Here is a 14,854-nt window from a genome sequence, read left to right on the forward strand (position 1 = left end):
TGCAGACAATTTTGTCTTGTCTTTGTAGGACAATCTTCTATTTATGATCTGAAGTGTTTATTTCAACCTTGGTGTATCAGAAAGGCCAACTGTGTGTGTCTTTCTCTCTCCCCCCCCCCATACCAAAACACTGGAGTGGCTCTCTCTGGGGCTCTCTGATGACGCGTGTCCCAGGCAGGTAGCCTAGCAGTTAGAGCGTTGGGACAGTAACCGAAAGGTTGCTTGTTTGAATCCCCGAGCTAGCAAGGTGGAAAAAAATCTGTCATTCTGAAAATGAACCCCCACAACAACTGCTCCCTGGGCGACGTTGACGTTGATTAAGGCAGTCCCCCGCACCTCTCTGATTCAGAGAGGGTTAAATGTGTAAGACACATGCAATGCATTCAGCTGTGCAACTGACTAGGTATCCCCTTTCCCTTTCCTTCTCATTAAGCTGTGGGAGCACTGAGCAGACTCTACATGTTAGGGGACAGAGGCCTTCTCCAATGCAGGGCCGGCGCCAGAACAATTTCGTTGGATTGGCCATTGATTACCATAGGCAGGCAAATCTTTTCATAGGATCTCCTATGCATTCATTTTTTATGGGTGTTATAGTAAAGACCATAGGCAGCTCATGTGTTTCAAGTTTGGGGAAGCTTAAAACTTATCCTACCATTTCTACCGATCTGTGTGCCAGTTGATTATTTTTATTTGATTATTTTAGTGGAACAGTTTTATTTCAATAATATCATTTAGGTTTCTCAAAATTATTGTCACATTGGGCTTCCGGTGACGCAACTTAGGAAATGGCTGCCTAGTTTTTCGTACTGCACATCGGTTGGGTATTTCACGCCCTAAATTCAAGTATTTACTCTGAGAATTTTAATAACTTTCGCAAAATGGAAAAGGTCACGGAGCTACAACAACAGCCCGTAACAAGACAGCAGAAGATATAATCGTCGACGAACCAGAAATGGCTAATGCTAGCGCAAATAAGATAGCAGCAGCAAAATAACCCTCATTTCATGAGGTGATGAAGGAGGAATTGCGCGAGGCGCTCACAGGCTTACGAGAGGAACTTTGAGAAGATGTAAGAAAATAACTAAATGAGTTCAAGAAGGACATTAACCAGAACCTGGAAGAAAACTAATTAGAACTTCACAGCAAGAATGGGGGACGCAGAACAGCACATTGGGGAAACGGACACATGGATCTCCGCAGTCAAGGAAATACTTGAACAGTCACTGAAAAGCCAACACGCACTACAGACAAAAGTGACAGAACTCGAAGGTTTCTCACGTCGAAACAACATTAGACTTTATAACGTAGTAGAGGGCGCAGAAAAAGACTCTATGCCCAACTTCGTGGAAGGTCTATTCAAGGGCATACTTGAAGACGACACTGACCTGGGAATCGAGAGAGCACACCGAGCTCTGGCCTCAAAACCCCCCAGCGGCGCCCCACCAAGATCCATAGTAGTACAGTTCCTAAAATTCTCAGTCAAAGAGAAAATCTTACATGCAACCTGGAAAAAGCCTGTTAACCTCCAAGGCCAACGAGTGTTCTTTGATCATGACCACGCGGGTGAGATACTGGAAAGAAGGAAAGAATACACCCCTAACTCTACACCTTGAAAGCACTTAAAGAGAATGGTATTCGCTTCCAAGAGAGAGACTCAGGCATTTCCAACGGGAAGATGGAAGACACTGAACCGGATTTAACAGAATTAATAGTTACCGCTGTTAAGACTTTATGTTGTTATGGTTGACATTACAATAGGTAAAATATATCCCCTATTTTCCCCCAATGCTGAACAAGAGTGAGTAGCTAAAAGCATGTGTTCTTTACGAACACACTAAGTAGTGTCACGTTAATAACATATATATATATATATTAGCTAAGGATTAATGACAACGGGGCGACATAAGGACATATCAAGGGGAGGATTCATGATATGCACGCATGACTGATATAGTTTTCACTTGTAATTAACCGATGTGTATAAGCGACGGAATAGGCGCCCTTATTATTTTTGGTTCCACCACGTCTTGTTTATGACTACGTCACGCATTTTCATATCTGAGCGAGGGGCCAATCCTGCGGACTGGCTCATCCCCTCAAACCCCAGAGGCAAGAGACAGTCCTCTGACATGGGAGTCCAAATACCAAAGTATTTTCCCACTTTGGTTTACTTTATTATCCTTCTTGATTTTTCGTTCATTTTTAGGGTAATGATAAGCAGGCAGATATGGTGCACAGGGTTTTATTTATTTATATCGATGCATCATGGGGAATTTAAGGTCATAAGTCTCAATGTAAACGGACTGGGGAGTGACATCAAGAGAAGTAAGGTAATAGCAAAGATGAAACAGGAGAGAGTTGACATACTATTCTGTCAGGAAACTCACTTATCCACACCTGAATATGAGAAACTCAAGAAAATGGCATATAGGAACACTTTGTTTTCTTCTTACAAAATGGGTAGAAGGGGAGTTGCAATCTTGATCCCAAATTCAGTTCATTTTGAGTTTATGTCAGAAATAAAAGACAAGGAGGGTAGATTTATACTTGTTAAATGTAAACTGGATAACAAGGAAGTTACATTATTTCATGTATACGCACCCCCAGGGAGTGACATGGTCTTCTACAGGAAGGTGTTTGATTTAATTGCCACAGAAACCACTGGCACTCTTATCTGTGGAGGGGACTTTAACACAATTCTAAACTCAAAATTGGACAGCACAAACCAAAATAGGAGAATGAGCCTAGTTGCCAAAAAGATCAATAGGATACTGCAGGATCTAGGACTGCTCGATGTATGGCGTGACACCCACAAGACCGATAAGGAATATACTTTTTACTCAGCCCGCCACACTGAATACTCCAGGTTAGACTACTTTTTTATGTACAGTGCAGATAGAAACAGGCTTAAGGATTGTAGGATCGGGCAGAGCGACTTATCAGATCATAATGGAGTTTACCTAACTCTACACCTTGATAGCAAACCAAGAAATACCATATGGAGACTTAATACAAGCATGCTGAATGATCCAGCATTCAAGGAATCAATAAAGACAGAATTGAACATCTATCTGGAGAATAATGATAATGGGGAAGTATCTCCTGCTATATTGTGGGATGCAGCTAAGGCGGTTATTAGAGGGAAGATCATAGCCACATCATCTCTCAAGAAAAATATTAAAGCACAGAAACTGCTAAAATTACAGGAAACCCTAAGAAACTTAGAACGGTCTCATAGTCACTACAGAGACGCTCTTATATTACGAGAGATTCAAAAGGTAAAACAGGAAATTGACCAGATTAATAGAGAAGAAGTAGAGAAAAAGCTTAGGTTCCTGAAACAACGATATTATGAAGCAGGCTCAAAGGCAACCAAATTACTAGCATGGAGACTCAGGAAACAACAAGCACAGAATACCATTTTCAAAATAAAAGACCCCAAAACAAAAAAGATCACATGCAAATTAGATGAAATACAGAATGCATTTGAATCATATTACACAAATCTGTACAAGCAACCAGAGAAGGCAGATGCACAGACAATAGAGCACTTTTTGACCTCACTTGATCTCCCCTCAATTGGGACAGAGCAAAATGATAGACTAACTTCAGAAATATCCACCGAAGAAATTAATAAAGCAATATCTCAACAAAAAGTCAACTAGTCTCCCAGGACTGATGGTTTCCCTTCAGAATGGTTCAAGACCTTCAGAGAACAACTAACACCTCTACTTAAGGCCTGTTTTAACTGGACTCTGAGGGAGGGGGTCTCCCACCGCCATGGAGAGAGGCCATCATATCAGTAATCCCAGAAGAGTGTAAAGATAAGAAAGAATGCAGTTCATATAGACCTATCGCAGTTCTTAACACAGATTATAAACTATATGCATCAATAATAGCCAAAAGAATGGAGAACATAATCCCAGAATTGATTGACGGAGATCAAACTGGTTTCATACAAAATAGGCAGACACAGGACAATATAAGGAGAACACTACATGTCATGGACCACATTACTCAGAATAAGACAAGTGCAATATTAATCAGCCTAGATGCAGAAAAAGCATTTGATTCAGTGAGATGGGATTACCTATTCCAAGTTATGGAAAGATTTGGTTTCAACAAAGAAGTGATACAGTGCATCAAAACACTGTATTCAAGTCCGACGGCTAGAATAAAGATAAATTGACATTTGACACGAACGATAAAATTAGAGCGAGGGGCAAGACAAGGCAAGTGTACCTAGATTGATGGATGTTTTACAAACATTTGGAACATATTCAGGGTATGTGCTTAACGTACACAAGACCCAAGCCCTAGTATATAATTATACCCCACAGGAAGAGCTGAAGAATAGGTATAACTTCACCTGGACCTCCTCATCCATGAAATATCTGGGAGTAAATTTACCAAAAGATACACCCAAACTTTATTGCATGAATTACGATCACATTAACAAGAAAATATATGATGACCTAGACAGGTGGAATTCACTTCCCTTAGATCTTAGTAGTAGAATTGAAACAATCAAAATGAACATCCTGCCAAGGTTACTGTATTTGTTCCAATCACTGCCCTTAGAAACACCGCCTAAACAGTTTAGGGAATGGGATAAACGGATATCAAGGTTTATCTCGAACAGTAAGAGACCAAGAACTAGATATACAACATTACAGTTACCAAAAAACTGTGGGGGTATGGCCTTACCAAACCTAAAATATTATTATGTGTCATCCCAATTGAGACCTCTGGTGTGTTGGTGCAATCCAGAATACGAATCCAAATGGAAAGACATCGAGACTACTTTGACAGAGATACCCATACAGTCAGTTTAGGGATATAAGGACATGGTAAAAGAAATATACAATAGACAAAATCAGTGGATTAATTTCTCTCTGAATAGCAAAATAATTTAGACAGAGAGATCAAACTGCTGAGTTGGCCTGCATACGACCCCAGCTTCATCTCTGCAATTCAGGACAGCAGGTTTAAACAATGGACGCAGAAAGGCATCACATCATTCAGTACAATTGTAAGGAATGGGAACCTAGATAACTTCTAGGACCTAAGTGATAAACATGGCTTGGATAAACAAGATTTCGACACTATTTCTTAAGGGAGATAAAAGTGACTGACCCTCGAGCACCTCCAAAATTAATCCAAGTATTCACTAACGCATACAACTTGGGGAGTAACAAAAAAACAATTTCAAATCTCTACTTGGGTATTCAATCCTCAAACAAACATTCTACAAACTATATTAAAAAGAAGTGGGAGGAGGAACTTAACATTGAAATAACTGATGAAACATGGTTGAACATATTAGAGACTCAACAAAGCTCCACCAACTCAAGGTCATGGAGAGAATTCTGTTGGAAGAATGTTATACGTTTCTTCATAACACCTAAACTGAAATCAAAACAGACTGGCTCACTACACCCTTGTTGGAGAGAATGCGGTCTATTGAGGGCGGACCACTCTCATATCTTTTGGCCCCGCAATCGAAACTTACTGGGGAGAAATAAGATCTAACATTGGAAAAATAATGGGATTTGACATAGAACAAACATTCATTTCTTTGTACATGGGTGAAATACCTGATAACTTACACAATAGAGAAAAGTACCTCTTGAAGGTCCTACTGGCAGCCAGTAAAAAGGCTGTCACTAGAAAAAAGACCGTCCCACAGTGACACAATGGATAGACATTGTAGAAGAAATACACCACATGGAGCGTATGACCTTTGCTTTAAGAACTCAACAGGAGAGAGGTCAAGAATACTGGGAAAAATGGGTTTCGTACATGGAAAAGGTCTAATTCAAAGATGTCAATGTAAATAATATGATGATGAAGGTATGAAGTGCACTGTAACTGCCAGATCTTTTTTGTTGTTGTTCTTTTATTTGACTTTATTTGTACTTTCTTTGTGTTCCTACAATAAAAACAAAGTATAAAAAATATATATATATATATTGTCACATTGTTAATCATAAAAATCTGAAGTAAAATGATACAAATTGAAAAGTTAAAATTCAACTAAGTCGAGAGCACCAGCCTCTGCCACATTGACACATTGATAAACAGATCCATTGGCGGCTAAAGAAATGAGCCAATACAGCAGTAAGCCTACAACTTAATCTTCAATGAAGTAAAATACATTGGTCTAAAGCCGGGGAAAAAAACTGTTCAAAATATCCTGATGAAAATTCTGGTTCTTTCAATCACATTCATCTCTCTATACTCTGCCTGTCTGCCTCCCTTTCTATCTCTTGACTTGAGCTATTGTCGGTGAAGTGCACCATTGTATCAAATAATTAACTGGATTCAGCCTGAAGCTGTCGCTATAGAGTACCACAGTATGAGTAATAATAATCATAAAACCTAGAGGTCAAATTGTTTTTCCACCATTCATTTTTCCCATAGGGGATTTTAGAAACACATATTAAGGGCTGTGTTTGGTGTAGGCTTACCCTGGTGTGACGTTTCCATAACCATGTAAATCTCTCTTAAGACAAGGTGACTTTGATCAATATATTTGCCTGTATTTACCCCCCTAAAATGAAATACTAAATTTGCTGCTAATGTGGATATCATAAAGAACTACAAATGCCACAATCCTGACGAGACTGCCAAATCGAGGCAAAGGAAAGAATCTCAGGATTAACTATCTAATGTTAGCTAAATATAGTAATGAATACATTGGAAAATGTGTTTAAATGGACAATTCTGTGAACCGTCTTGTGCAAGTTTTAAATTGACAATACCTGTTAGCAAAGGTGTCTGCTAGATGTGCAGAGGCTTGCAGGGATTTGTAGTTTTGCAGGATGTCTACTTTCATTCTAATTAGCATTTTCAAATCAGAGTAAATACAGGCAAATATATTGATAAAGTCACCTTATCTGAGAGAGATTTACACGGTTATCTAAACGTCATGCCAGGGTAAACCTACACGAAACACAACCCTTATTTGAAGTGTTTCTAAAATCCCCTATGGGAAAATGAATGGTGGAAAAACGATTAGAACCATTAGGTTCTATTCTAGGCTAGTTCAGAAAATGTTGCATGATCGCTATAGGGCCCCACAGTGGAGGTGTCATAAAACCTACAGAAGCATCCTGATCTACCACCAGGCCAAAAAACGTGAACCCGAACCCTCCAAGATCCCCCCATAGTTCCCCAATGGCTTTCCCTTAACCATTCGAGACCTCTCCCACAGTCCCCCCCAGGAAGAAAAATAAAAAATAGAATCAATTCCATTCCCACAAGAACCCCCCAATGCACCAACAACCAAGAGAATGAACTAAAGACAAAAAAGGAAAAGACTGAAGAAAACAGCAAACAATTAAAAAAAAATAAAAAGACATTTAAACAAAGGACATCAAGGACAATTCAAATCATAACAGCAATGCCAACTGTATATGTTTGTGTGCATGTCTGGCACTATTGCATGTATGTGTGTGTTCTTGTATGTGTTTATTTGAATATTTAAAATTACTAAATCGGGTAATTTTGTATACACTAATTTAAATGTGCATCGGGCCGCTTCTTCGGGGATTCTGGTAAGATGCCGGCAAAGTCGGCTGAATTCAGTTAGACGGAAATGGCCCAATGTACTTGGGACGATTATGGGCCGTCATTCATTTTGATTCCGGGCCGAATCCGACACCTGATTCCTGGCCGATTCAATCAGTTCCGATCCCCTCAGAAGAGGGCCGCTTCAGGGCCGATTCATCATTGCTAGCTGGGATGCATCTATCCAATGTTATGATTTGTTTTAAGAGATATTATACTTTAGTAATCCACAATGACCTGGTGATGACATTATCTTCCATATTCCTACAGATACCTTGAACTGGAGATTCCTTCAAAACGATTGCCTACGGTTATCGTGTAGGGAATGGCAAGGTTGGGTGACTAGGTGTCACGCCCTGACCTTAGTATTCTTTGTTTTCTTTATAATTTTGGTTAGGTCAGGGTGTGACATGGGTGATGTATGTGTTTTTGTTCCTGTCTAGGGGTTTTGTATGTCTATGGGTGTTTGCTAGTCTAGGAGTTATGTATTGCTATGGTTGCCTAGATTGGATCTCAATTAGAGGCAGCTGTTTATCGTTGTCTCTGATTGGGAACCATATGCCTTGGGTATTTCGTGGGTTATTGTCTATGTGTTAGTTGCCTGTGTCTGCACTTATCATATATAGCGTCACGTTCGTTTTGTATAGTTTGTTTAGTGTTCTTCGTTTCAATAAATAAAAGAATGTATTCACATCACGCTGCGCCTTGGTCTCCTCCATTCAACGAAAGTGACAGAATAACCCACCAAACAAGGATCAAGCAGCGTGAAAGGGAGGAAAGCGCTTTGTGGAAGAATGGACCCGGGAGAAGGATGAGTGGGTAACAACCTGGGAGGAGATAGAGAGGTGGTTGATCGATGCAGGGAGAGTACCAGAGCCCGCGTGGGATTCTATGGAACAGTGCGAGGAGGGATACAGGAGAATGGAGGAACGGCGATGATATAAGGGTACACGGCTAGCACGGAAGCCCGGGAGGCAGCCCCAAGATTGTTGGGGGGGCACACGAGGAGATTGGCTGAGTCAGGTAGGAGACCTAAGCCAACTCCTCGTGCTTACCGTGGGGAGCGTGTTACTGGTCTGGCACCTTGTTATGCGGTGGAACGCACGGTGTCTCCAGTGCGCATTTCTAGCCTGGTGCGCTCTATTCCAGCTCCTCGCATTTTCTGGGCTAGAATGGGCATCCAGCCAGGAAGGAGGGTGCCGGCTCAGCACTCCTGGTCTCCAGTATACCTCCATGGACCAGGATATCTTGCGCCGGCTCTGCGTACTGTGAGTCTGCAAAGCCCTGTGTGTCCTGTGCCAGCGCCATGCATTTGCAGGGCAAGTATAAACATCCTCCTACGACGTGCCGCAGGCCGGAACCTCCTACGACGGCCGCAGTCCGGAACCTACCACGACGGGCCGCAGTCCGGAACCTACCACGACGGGTCGCAGTCCGGATCCGCCAGAGTCTCCCCATTTAGGCAGCCATATTCCTTGGGTATTTCGTGGGTTATTGTCTGTGTCTGCACTTAACATATATAGCTTCACATTCGTTTTGTTGTTTTGTATAGTTTGTTTCAATAAATAGAAGAATGCAGGAATCCATGTGCAGGAGACCTTCACCTCCTGCTTCTTTGAAGAGGCTGCTGTTCCCTGGCAACACCATAGACTACACTATGCACAACCAAAGGCTCTTTTAAGAGCCATCCACATTGCAATCAGAGTATTGTTCCATTTACTTAGCTATGTCAACTGCAGTTATTCAACTCCCAATTTCTCTCCCTTTGATTTCTACTTCTCAGGTGAGGGTGTTGTTCAGGTAAGTCACTTATGTAGTTAAGGGTGATGTCTGTACAAAAACAAACCGTCCTCTTTTAAGAGTCAACCATATTGAAAAAAAGGAACAATTAGACACCCTATAACCCACACATACACATTTGTGTATCAGTCTGATTGATGGACTGAGTTGTGTATTAAGCAGGCTCAGGTGCATAACTGTGGCTCCTTCCAAATTAGGCAAGAGGACCAACACTTCATTATTAAGAAGAACCTTCATTATTTCCAGTTATATACCTACGCTATACTGTTTGTCCTCATGTGTCTGTGCATGTTTTTCAGTGTAAAGCACACTGCAGCCACAGTGTGGGCGCCAGATGAGGCCACACACACACACACACACACACACACACACACACACACAGATTCCTGTTGAACATTGTCTTTAACTACCTTATTTTCTCAATAAGTCTCTCGTTCACCTCATCCCTCTCCCCCCTTCTCCCTAAAGCCTCTAGGTTATATCAGCTGTGTCAGTGAACACCTCCCGCATCTGAACTGGCTACATAGAAGGCACAGCATGATCAGAAGTGAGAGGTCACTTGGTCGGGTCAACAGGAAGCATTATTAAAGTGTTGTGATGAACTGAGAGAACATTAAGTTTAGCTGCACTGTAACTCATCAATCATATGCTGTCTTCCCTGCTCCTGTTCTTAGCACTTTCCCTTGGTCTTCTCACAACTCTCTCCTCACCTCCTCTCTCCTTATGTTTTAATAATGCACACCAGGCCTGCATTGAAGATTGAACTTGTATTTATATTTTTTTGATGATTATTTCATTTTTAAACCTTTAACTAAGAATGCAAGTATTATGTTTTTATAACACTTGGATAATGAACTTTTCAATCAAGCGTTTGACATTCTCTGCTGGTTGAAATGAAGTCTCTCATTTGATGAAATACTACACCTATCCTGTGTCCTCAGATTTGTTATTTTATTTAACCTTTATTTAACCAGGAAGGGCTAATTGAGATTTGAAATCTCTTTTTTAAGAGTGTCCTGGCCAAGATGGGCAGCACCAATTACAGACAGACAACATGCAAAACTACAAGTAATCTAGTAAAAACCATAGAATTCACAAGAGTATATCAAAATCATTAAACAGCAAATTAAAAACATTAACAGGTCAGGGAATCAAAATCCTTCATCAGTGATTTTAAAACACCAATCGGGACAAGTTCTTCCAGTTTAAAAGTATTTTGTAAGGCGTTCCAAGACGATGGCGCCAAGTACATAAAAGCCCTTTTACCAAATTCAGTTCCGACATTTGGAACAGTTAGTAGGATAAAGTCCTGCGAACGAAGAGGGTACCCACCACATTTCTGAACAATGCATATGTCCAAATAAAATGGTAGTAAACCCAAAATTGCTTTGTAAATAAAAGTATACCAGTGACTGAGCCTACGAGTGACTAGAGAAGGCCAGCCAACCCTGGTACACAAAGTGCAGTGGTGCGTAAGGGTTTTGCAGATTAAAATAAATCTCAAAGCGCCATGGTATTGAGATGAACCGGTTTTAGAGTATTTACATGATGCATAGAAAGTGTAGTGTACTGTTTAAAAAAAATCAGTTTCTGCATATATTAATTACAAATCAGCCTTTAACTAGTTAAATCATGTTTCTAGTCTATTGCGGTTACAATGTGTAAACATTGATGTCCCAGGACCAGGATTGGTCCAGTAAACACTGTTGAAGTGTATAATTGTAATCCATATAATTATTTGCCTCATATACATTGTCCACTGGCATTGTTTTTAAATTGAGAACAATAGTCAAAAGTTTGGACACACCTACTTATTCCAGGGTTTTTCTTTATTTACTATTTTCTACATTGTAGAATAATAGTGAAAACATCCAAACTATGAAATCGTGTAGTAACCAAAAAAGTCTTCAAAGTAGCCACCCTTTGCCTTGATGACAGCTTTGCACACTCTTGGCATTCTCTCAACCAGCTTCATGAGGTAGTCACCTGGAATGCATTTCAATTAACAGGTGTGCCTTGTTAAAGTTAATTTGTGGAATTTCTTTCCTTCTTAACGCGTTTGAGACAATCAATTGTTTTGTGACAAGGTAGGGTATACAGAAGATGGTATTTAACCAAACTCCATATTATGGCAAGAACAACTCAAATAAGTAAAGAGAAACAACAGTCAATCATTACTTTAAGACATGAAGGTCAGTCAATCCAAAAGAACTTTGAAAGTTTATTCAAGTGCAGTCACAAAAACCATCAAGCGCTATGATGAAACTGGTTCTCATGAGGACCGCCACAGAAAAGGAAAACCCAGAGTTACCTCTGCTGCAGAGGATAGATTCATTAGAGTTACCAGCCTCAGATTGCAGCCCAAATAAATGCTTCAGAGTTCAACAGACACATCTTAACATCAACTGTTCAGAGGAGACTGCATGAATCAGGCCTTGATTGTCAAAGTGCTGCAAAGAAACCACTACTAAAGGACACCAATAAGAAGAAGAGACTTGCTTGGGCCAAGAATCACGAGCAATGGACTTTAGACCGGTGGAAATCCGTCTTTTGGTCTGATGAGTCCAAATTTTAGATTTTTGGTTCTAACTACCGTGTCTTTGTGAGACGATGAGTAGGTGAACAGATGATCTCCACATGTGTGGTACCCACCGTGAAGCATGGAAGAGGAGGTGTGATGTGTGAGGGTGTTTTGCTGGTGACACTGTCTGATTTATTTAGAATTTAAGGCACACTTAACCGGCATGGTTCCCACAGCATTCTGCAGCAATACGCCATCCCATCTGGTTTGCACTTAGTGGGACTATCATTTGTTTTTCAGCCGGACAATGACCCAACACACCTCCAGGATGTGTAAGGGCTATTTGACCAAGAAGAAGAGTGATGGAGTGCTGCATCAGATGACCTGGCCTCCACTATCACCCGACCTCAACCAAATTGAGATGGTTTGGGAAAAGCAGCCAACAAGTGCTCAGCATATGTGGAAACAACTTCAAGACTTTTGGAAAAATATTCCAGCTGATGCTGGTTGAGAGAATGCCAAAAGTCTGCAATTTCATAGTTTAGATGTCTGTTTTCTCAGGAGTCCCTAAAACATTAAAACAACCCAAATTACAATTTCAAACTCATGTTACAATGCCCATAAAGCTAGCTGGCTAATGTTAGCTAGTCAGCTAGCTTGCAAAATAGCAATTTTCACTTCCATAATTTCATATGCATAATTGTTTGTCTCTACATTAACTAACATATTCCTCTCAACTGTAAATGTTTTGCATGATTCCTAATGACATTATAATTACTAACATTTGCTTCCATCCTAGTATTTTTGTCAGCCATCTTTGCTGAAGAAAGTCTCCAGCGTTGGGTTACCTAGCGTCAAATTCATCATGGGAACCACTCGATATGATTGGTCATTGCCCAGCTGTCGCCGCTGGTGATTTGCAGAAAGTTGGGAAATACTGAACTTTTTCACCGCCTCCCACGCCACATTCGTGCCTCCCACGCCACGTTCGTGCTACCCAACGGTCTCCCGCTCACTCCACTTCTCACCATTTTCCTTCCATTGAAAATCAATGGGAAGCGGTGTTTCACCGCGTGCTTGTGTACACGAAGGGATAGGTCTGCATATTATGCCCATAAAAACGCTTTGTCTTATTCTTGACAGATTTTGGTGAGAGTGAGCCCTCTCGCTTCAACCTCTTCCTCTGCTTAAAATATGTCACTGGAGAAAGCATTAGAGCGGGCAAAACAGCGCCCCTCTATAAGTAGCCCATGCATCTGATAATGTCTGGCCAGAAATAGTATGACATGCCATACTCATTTGGTCCAGACAGCATCAGATACTTGGTCTACACATACTGAGACAGAGGGGCGCTGTTTTGCTCGCTCGGATGATTTATCTGAGATTGATGCGTCTTCCTGTCCGCGCATCTCTGTCAAATAAATTATCAATATTTGTATTTGGATGGGCAAGGTGGTATGGTAGGGTGGGCAAGGCCCACCCATAAAGCTGTACCTGTCTCCATGACTGGACACAACCACAGGTAACAGGAACACAACTATTCAAACACAGCAGACACCAGAGGATTCTGATAGGTTCCTGCTGCTTTCTGGATGGATGCATACACACACACGCACACACTCAGGCACAAACGCACACAAAACACTACATCTTGTGCTTTTCTGTTGTGAGTACATGCATTACCTGTTCAATGAGCCATAATGCACCCGGGAGCTGGAGTTACTATGGTGATGTGACTTAATTGCCAATGCTGGGACCAGGGAGAGTAGATGACATAACACACACACAGACTTTAACAATGTAGTGACCACGTCGTCCCTTGCATCCAGTAGTCCAGTAACAGATTTTGTGGTGTGTCTGGGCCTGAGTAAATGCATACGGATGTAATCACTGGGCAAGTTTGAAATAAATCTCCATGTCAGACACGTCAGGCTCACAAGCCTGCTGGAAGATGCTCCCCCATTCCCTCCTCACACAGGAAACCTCCTCTATACTGGTTTTTGTGGGTCCCAGTTTGCAGCTGCATACATGGCGGCTGAGTTGAGGCCTACAATGTACAGTAGTTAGCATTGTTCCATGTAGCCTCACCTGAATGGTACCTAAGCAGGTAGATTAGAGGACAATAGAACACTCACTGACGACAGAGAATGGGGTCAAATTCCAGTGAAGGCATATTTCGAAAACAATTTTATGTGACGCTTTCTGCATATTGTTGTTCAAACAATTCATCTTATTTCTACGGAACAAAAATATAAATGCAACATGCAACAATTTCAAATATTTTAACAGTTCATAAGGAAATCAGTCAATATAAATACATTCATTAGGCTCTAAATCTATGAATTTCACATGACTGGGAATACAGATATGCATCTGTTGGTCACAAATACCTTTAAAAAAAGGTAGGGGAGTGGATCAGAAAAACAGTCAGTATCTGGTGTGACCACCATTTGTCTCATGCAGAGTGACATCTCCTTTGAATAGAGTTGATCGGGCTGTTGATTGTGGCCGGTGGAATGTTGTCCCACTCCTCTTCAATGGCTGTGCGAAGTTGCTGGATATTGTTGCTGTCATAAGTCGATCCAAAGCATCCCAAATATGCTCAATGGGTGACATTACTGGTGAGCAGTCCATGGAGGAACTGGGACATTTTTAGCTTCCAGGAATTGTGTAGAGATCCTTGCAACATGGGGCCTTGCATCATCTTGCTGAAACGCGAGGTGATGGCAGCGGATGAATGGCCTCAGGATTTCATCACGGTATGCCAATTGTAAGCTCCCTCAAAACTTGAGTCATCTGTGGCATTGTGATGTGTGACAAAACAGCACATTTTAGAGTGGCCTATTATTGTCCCCAGCACAATGTGCACCTGTGTAATGATCATGCTGTTTAATCAGCTTCTTGATATGCCACACCTGTCAGGTGGATGGATTATCTTGGCAAAGGAGAAATGATAACTAA

General features: G+C 41.2%; 1 protein-coding gene across 1 annotated transcript in view; it reads right to left on the reverse strand.

Moving 5' to 3' along the window:
• The window catches only part of slc24a3 (solute carrier family 24 member 3), a 93,182-nt gene that overhangs the window by 44,129 nt on the left and 34,199 nt on the right, over window positions 1-14,854 (reverse strand). The gene's annotated exons all lie outside the window — the stretch shown is intronic.

This window comes from Oncorhynchus kisutch, linkage group LG4 (genome assembly GCF_002021735.2).
Source record: "Oncorhynchus kisutch isolate 150728-3 linkage group LG4, Okis_V2, whole genome shotgun sequence".
NCBI lineage: Eukaryota > Metazoa > Chordata > Actinopteri > Salmoniformes > Salmonidae > Oncorhynchus > Oncorhynchus kisutch.